General features: G+C 37.7%; 1 pseudogene; it reads left to right on the forward strand.

The window, feature by feature from the left end:
• Nucleotides 1-830: 830 nt before the first annotated feature.
• Nucleotides 831-1,532, forward strand: LOC110773848 (putative RING-H2 finger protein ATL71 pseudogene; annotated as a pseudogene).
• The last annotated feature ends 6,704 nt before the right edge of the window (nt 1,533-8,236 follow it).

Below are 8,236 nucleotides of genomic sequence, written 5' to 3' on the forward strand. Positions count from 1 at the left end.
GAAACGGTTACAATGGTTTGCAGTGTTTATTCACTAATTAATGAACCGCCACCTTTCACTAATTATCCTCTCTTTCATTTATTTCGCACTATTTTTCAGGTAAGTAATTAATACGAGAGTCTTTTGAGTTATTTGACTTAGTACGGTATAAGTTCAACAGTAGTTCATGGTCACAGAGAAGTCACAAGAGTTCGAACCTAGTTCAAAATTTGCATCAATGAGACCGACACTCTAGCACTGGAAATGAAAACGACCGGCTGTTGCACCCACGAGCGTTGCAAGTGAAGTCTTGCTCAACTTAAGTCATTAATCGATGAGCTCCAATTGGCCATGACCATATTGAATTTAATTTTGTAAAGTCTCCAATTTCAAAAATTCAATATTCCCTTTGAACTAATTTTTATTTTTGTCGAAATTCCTTTTGACCTAAAAGGCAACGGAGCACTGTACAAAAATCAATAGAATCGACCACCCTCTCATCCTACCTCAATGCCAGTTTAAAATGCCTTTACGTAAAAAAAAGGAAGAAAAGATATTAAAGGAAACTGCCAGAGCTGGTGTTGTTTGTTGGTGTATGTACGTGTTCCCTTTATACCAACTTCGAAATTAATTAACACACCAAACCCTAGTTGTATTGGAACAGCACATAATTAATATACTTAAATTAGTATACTGAAATTGGTTGAAAAGCTGTTCAAAAAAAATATAAAAAATATGGTTGAATAGTGATGATGTAGGTAAAAACTTCGTATCGAAAATGACAAAAAGCGTTGACAATCTGCATAACATCACCAACCACCTTATATAAAAACGCCTCCCCCTCTATTCCACACCTTTCTCCACGCTAATTAATCTCACAATTTTCAAACACAGAAATTAAATTAAATTAACAACAAAACGGAGAGGAGAAGAATAAGGCGATGGACAACTCCAGCATGAGTTACAGTGGCGATGAGACAGACGACAACTCCGGTGGATTCGCTTACGGCTTAGGAGTTTCCATCGGCGTCTTGGTCTTAATAATCATCGTAACCCTCCTCTCCTACTTCTGCACTCGCGTGCGTTTCCCTCCAAACTACCCGTCGTTTCGAAGATCTTCAAGCGCTGTCAGGCAGCTGCAACTCCAAAACGATGGCGCAGGAGCTGCTGGTGTCGGGTTGGGTCTTGACGACTCCGCTCTACGCAACTTCCCTCAGCTGCTCTACTCCCAAGCGAAGCTCCATAAAAGTGAGTCAGCGTCAACGTCAACGACTACGAGTTGTTCTATATGTTTGGGTGATTACAAAGACACAGATGTTTTAAGGCTGCTGCCTGATTGTGGTCATCTTTTTCATCTCACTTGCGTCGACCCTTGGTTGAGGCTGCGTCCCACCTGCCCGATTTGTCGGAACTCACCCGCCCCGACTCCGATGGCTACTCCGCTTGCTGAGGTTGCTCCCTTGGCTGGGAGACGAGACTGATTGGTTTGTACAAGAGTCATCACTGAGATTTTGGGTGATCAATGAGATTTTTGTACATTTTTCCGATTTTGATATACATGGTTTTTTTTTTCTCCTCTTTCTATCTAAGCACTACTGTTTATACGCTGAGATATTTGTACAGATTCATGAGATTCCCATTTTTGTTGGGGAGCTTCACATTTAAGCCCAAAGATAGAGCCTAAAATGTAGAAAAACCCCACACTAGCCACCATGGGTTAAATAATATTTTTAATGGAGTATACATTTTACAATTGCAAACACGATTCTGGGTTTTAAAATATTACTTCAGTGATTCTAAGTTAACTAAAAGCTTTAATTATTTTAGAAACATCATGCTTCTCATGATGTCCTTAAAAGTCTTATTTCTTCTTTTTGCGATGTCATTTTGCTGTGGTGTTTATGGATTAGTGTATTGTGCTATAGTTCCTTCTTATTGTAGAAATCTAGTAACATGATTTCTCCCAGCCTCATCAACCCTTCCGTGAAACTCTTCCTCCCTGTCAAATTAAACTATCTTGATATTTATGTTCAATTGTTTCTCCACTTCTACTTTGTAAATTTTGAACCTATCTAAGGCACTCGATTTTTCATTTATTTAGTACATGTGTCTATACCTTGAGAAATCATATGTAAAGGTGATAAAGTATTTAAAGCGTCCATGAGTTGGAGTTGGAAAAGGTCCACTTGTGAACCAACTCCAACACACTTTGGCTTCTTATTGCTCCTTTCTTTCTTAGGTTTGTTAATTTCCCCTTTACACATTCAATGCATACTTCATCCATGTCTTTGAGATTCAATGGTGGCAGAACTAATTCTTTGCAGAGGAAGTTAATTCTTTCATGTGATATATGCCCGAGCCTTTTGTGCCACAATTTAAATAAAACTTCTTTGCTTCGTTTGAAGTGCACAAAGTTAATTTCCATTTCAGTTTTCTTGCAATTTAATTGAAACATGCCATCAACAAGAATTGCCTTTCCAACTAGCTCATTATTTCTGAAAATAGAACAATAAAAAATCATCGAAGTCCAAACTCAACTTTGACTCTACATGTAACACCCCGGCCCTAATTTAATTATCCCTCTAATTTAATTAATTTCATAATTTTGCCCTCGGGGTAGGGGTAATTTGGTCACTTTTTAATCCAAAAGGATTTTGGGGCAGTGAGTGGCATTTTTACGTAGATCGTACCGAGATGAGTCCGTAAATACGTAGTTGGCTCGAATCGGAGCTGTAACGAAAAAGTAACGATCAAAATACACGTAGTGGCACAATCGTAATTATTTTCTAAGGGCTTTATACTAGGTTTGGTCGTGTAAATTAGGAACGGCTTATTAATTGGATTTTGATGTGGTTGAGAAATTAACTAAATGTTTATTATATATATATATTGACAGGACCCTACCCAAATTCTACTTAGGAATCTGAGCCGAACCGTGTTCATGTCAGACACCTAGTAGATGTCGGGCACTCTTGACTGAAATGCCCTTCTAAGTTTCCAAATTTCTTTTTCTTCAAGTTTGACTTCTGCTTAAAATTCGACAGAGTCTCCCTTGTAATTTGCTCGATTCCCAAAAATTTTACCTGTATAAAGCATAATTTTTTTATAATCCCAACATTCAGCATGCACAAAAATATCATTCAAGCGACTAAACATCAAATCTTTATGGCCTCATGCCTCTCAAAATCAAATAAAATGTTCTGCCTACAAAAATTGATCTAGACTTTTGAAACAACATGAATACGTTAATAGATTTCAAAATAAATTTAACTGAACAGCTTTTCAATCACTTGTTCTCACGGTTGCACCTAGTAACTCTAGTTTGCCTACGTACCCTTAACAAGGGATCAAGCCACACGTAGTTCTCTCTCGTTTTATATCGCACTTGTATATATTGTCAATTGTTATCTTATGTGGTGATGACAAATCAATCCTAGTTCTCATATTAGTGATATGCTCAATAACATTCATAACTCTAAAGTAATACTTTCCAACTTTCCCAATTCTCAAAATAGTTCATATATTAGTTGCTGAAATTATATATATATAAACAAAACCAACGAGCTTCGAAGGCATTTTTAACCTTTCCTTCGAAACTCATTTATAAATAAATATATATATATATATATATATATATATAAATAGATATATAATTAACTTATTACATATAAATAGGAAAACGAGAAATTTATTAAAATAGCATTAACCACGTGAAATCTGAATATCAACATCTACAATTTAAATACATTATATTTCCATTTGTTTCCCTCATTAAACCGTCACTTCCTTGTGTCTCATATTGTAACATATCCTCGCAGGCCTCGGTAACACAAAGTCAACCCGAGCCGCATTCCTCGCAGGCCTCGGCTACACAAGGTCAACTCGAGCCGCATTCCTCGCAGGCCTCGACAACACAAGGTCAACCCGAGTTGCATTCCTCGCAGACCTTGGGAGACATGTAGTCAGCCCGAAAACACACATCCTTGCACCACACGGTTCAGGCGTCCCCGAAATTCGTGGGGCAATGTCATAAATGACCAATCTGTTTCAAAGGCAACTCTTCGGGGGGGGGGGGGGGGGGGGGGGTGGTACTCCTGAGTAGGTTTGAAAACCATAGTCCGAAACTTATCTTGAAATTCCTCTTATTTCACAAACCGTACTTACATTCTCTTCTCAACTTTCCAGAAATCAGTTCTCAACTACCTTGAAATTTACACTACGTACTGTTGAGAACTAGTGTCCATAATTCACCATTTTCAAACCTCTGAGTATATATATTAAATATAGACATGTGCTTAGATATTTAGTTAATTCATTAATCACGCCGAAACTCAATTAACCAACCATTCTATTCCAATACTATAATAATAATCTTAAACGTAATAGATAACTAAATAAATAAATAATAAACAAATAATTAAATGACAACTACCCTTAGAAATAAGCATGGTCATCAATTTATCAGAAATAACCTTTAGAAATACCATAAAATACTATAACCTAAGCTCAAACATTGAAATAATAGAAATATTCACAATTAACAATCTATATATATATATATATATAGCTACCTCGGAAGACTCACGGTCAACTAAAGGGTCAAACTATCCCAAACTTGGTCAACCGGGCTCGCGGGGCCCACGACCTCCGATCACCAATATGGGAGTTCCTATAGGTTCAACATACTTTTCTAAACCTACTCTGCAAGTTTGGTCCAAATCGAACGGTCGAATCACTCACAATCGTACGATTGGACGATTACTGTAAAACACAAACTTTAACTTATTGAATCGGAACATTCAGGTCTCCGATTCACGATCCGCGAAATCCTACACGATCCTAGGAATACCTAGATCAACATATTCTAAATTGGGGTAGATCCAATGGCCCGAACATATCGAACCCGGATAACGCCTAATATGCAATATCCGATCGACGATCAAACGATCAAACGATATCCAAATTCATATCCGAGCATACCGTCGTGCTCGGGACGACATGAGGAGTATTTTAGGACTCAAGGACTGGCCCAAAAGTGGCCCATGGGCTGCCACACGCGCTGACAGCGTGTGGGTGACCAAAGTGATTCCGACGATCGGAAAATCTCCAAACTGCCGGTCAAGACTTATACCTACATGATCACCACATAGAGTGGAGCAACTTTTGTTCTTGGACCTACCCCAAAAAGTCGACAGAAGTGGCCGGAATCGAAGGCTGAAAACATGCAAATTTTCAATCACTTAATTAACCCTCTAAATGCAGAAATTTCTCCTATCCAACACAACCAGCAGCTAGAACACCTCGAGAGGTTGAGAAAGCATACCTGGATTGACGGAAATGGTGGCCGGAGGTGGAAGAATGAGTGGTTGAAAGTTTCTGAAAAATTCGGCCAGATTTTTGCAATTTCTGACTTAAGCCGGCGGTGCTAGCAACTGGGTCCAAGGGGAAGGGAGAGAGAAGGTGGCGGCGGTTCGTTCCCTTCCGACGTTGTGGCCGGCGGCGATCAATGGTGATGGTGGCAACTAGCCAGTTGCGCAGTGTCCCCGGGGGGGGGGGGGGTCTGTTAAGCGTGAGAGAAGCTCACTACGTGTCTACGGACTCATCTCGATGTGCTCTACGCAATGGTACAATTGAAATCCCCAAATTCCTTCCTGAATAAAAAGTCAACTTTTAAACCATTAAAATATTCCAGGGTAAAATTTTATTTTATTTGAATAAATTAATAATTAAATATTAATTTAGGTTTGGGTTATTACATATCTATATATATATATATATATATATATATACTCAGTGGTTTGAAGGTGATGAATTATGGACATTAGTCCTTAGCATAATGTATATATATTTTAAGAGTAGTTGGGAATTGATTTTTGGAAAAGTTGATATAAGATTCGGAAAATGGATTTGTGGAATAAGCGAAACTTTATGATAAGTTTCGGAAAAGTTGATGATAAGTTGCGGCTTGGGTTGACTTTGTGTCTTCGAGGCTTGCGAGGATGTGTCGCATTATGAGACGCAAGGAATTGACAGAAAATTTGTGGAATTTATGGATCATGAATGGGGTACACCTAGGTGGAGAGTATTTAAGTTTTGACACGTTTTAAACTAAAAATGAGTACTTTATCTTGGTATTTATGGGCGAAGGTTTTAATATATATATATATTTTCCTACTTAAGAGACAAGGAATTAAGAGTTTTAAGAGTTTTCTAAGTGTTCAAGATTTTGTTTGATTCATGATTATTCCCTTAAGTGAAGTTTTATTTTACCATGTCATTACTTGATTTCATTCACCTGTTCTTTTTCTCCTTGTGTTCTTTTCCAATTTAAAAGTTATTCTCCTCTCATTATTTTCTTTTCCTTTTCAATTTCTGTTCATAGTTGATTTTGCAAAACAGGAGGTAAATATAAAAGTTGAATATGTAACTTATCAACAAAATAGAGAGAAAGAACTACGTATGGCTTGATCTCTTAGTAAGGGTACATAGGCAACCTAGAGTTACTAGGTGCAGCCACAAGTTCAAATGTTTGAAAGGTTGTCCTGCTAAGCTATTTTGAAATTTGTTAACGTATTCTTGATGTTCTAAAAGTTGAGATCAGTTTCAGATGGCAGAACGATTTATTTGGGTTAAAGAGGCCTGAGGCCATAAAGATTTGATATTTGGTTGCATGAATTCTACTGTTGTGCAAGCTGAACATTTGAGATTATAAAATCATGTTTTATACAGGTAAAACTTTTGGGAAACGAGCGAATTATAGGGAGACTCTGTCGAATTTTTGGCACAAGTCAAACTTGAAGAAAATGAATTTAGGAAACTTAGAAGGGCATTTTGGTCAAGAGTGCCTGGCACCTTCTAGGTGTCTGAAACGCATAGGATTTGGCTCAGATTCCAAAGTGGAATTTGGGTCAGGTCCTGTCACTACAAGCCTACTAATTGAAACTAAGTTCTTTCTCATCGAAGGAACATAGACCATCTAGCTCCAAAATAAAACCAAAATCTAGTTCAACCCTAAGAGCATCAACAGTGGGGGGGTGTATATGGGGGTGTATGTTAAATATACACCCCGAGTCACCGGAATCGTCTCCAATGGTGAGATGTAAATGGGTGTAAATATACATCACCACCATGGGGATGTAAAATAAAATGTATATTTACATCCATTTTTACATCCCTTGCAGGCGGGACCCACTCGAGAAAAGAGAAGAAAAATGAAGAAAAGTCAACATAAAAGGCTGGGACCCACGGCTACACCCCCGAATTTACACCCCCCGGAGGTGTAAAGGGGATGTAAAAGTGGCTTTACACCCCCGAATTTACACCCCCCCATTGTGGATGCTCTAACTACTCCAATGAAATCTATGTACTTGGACTTTGACTTCATTGCCCACGAACACCGTCACTTCATCCTTGTTTGGTGGCCTCTTCCTTATGAATCCCTTTAGCCTTTTGCTTTTCCAACCACCTCTTGTACCTTTTACAGTCCTTCTTCATATGCCCAATGATAAGCCTATATTTTACATATATTTTATGCCTAATTTACTTATTTGTTTGTTAGTTTCCTTGAATTAAATTGGTTGTTTTAATTTGTTTTGTAAGATTTGTGAAGGAATTGTCAAATAGGAGAAATTGAGGTAAAAAGGGGCAAGAAGATGAAGATTGGAGAGTAATTAAAAGAAGCCAAGTCATTCCTTTTGTCGCAACGAGTGTTGTCAAATTTCCTAGTTCAAGATGGTTCAAGTCTTACCAAGTCAAACAAGGAGAAATAAAGAAGACCCTATATCAGAAGGAATCCTATTTTTATAATAATTGTAATTATACCTTAGATAAGTAGGATTTCTAGGAGTATTATAAATAGGGAGTTTCGGCCATTGATCAAAAGACCCAACACCATCAAATTCCTACACATTCATATCCATAGCCGAAACACCCTAAGGAGAATACGAAGAGAGCTTGAGCAAACTTGGAGTTCAATTTGGAGAATTCGGTGCCTTCCATGTCTTCATCAACCATAATGTTTCTCAATAAGTCCTTCATGAACTAATTTCTTTTTACTAGGGCATGTAGCCTAGCTATGAATACTCAAATTCTTTGCTATTGTTAATTCTATTTATCTATACATGTTGAGTGCTTGTTATCGTTCTTAATGCTTTCAATTAACTGGCCACTAATTGCATGATTGGAATAATTGGGTTGAGACCGAAAGGAGATTCATAATAAAAAGCCTCTTGTAACAAGTAACCATAAATTACATAGC

Source organism: Prunus avium, chromosome 2 (assembly GCF_965620075.1).
Source record: "Prunus avium chromosome 2, drPruAviu1.hap1.1, whole genome shotgun sequence".
In the NCBI taxonomy this organism is placed as follows: Eukaryota; Viridiplantae; Streptophyta; class Magnoliopsida; order Rosales; family Rosaceae; genus Prunus; species Prunus avium.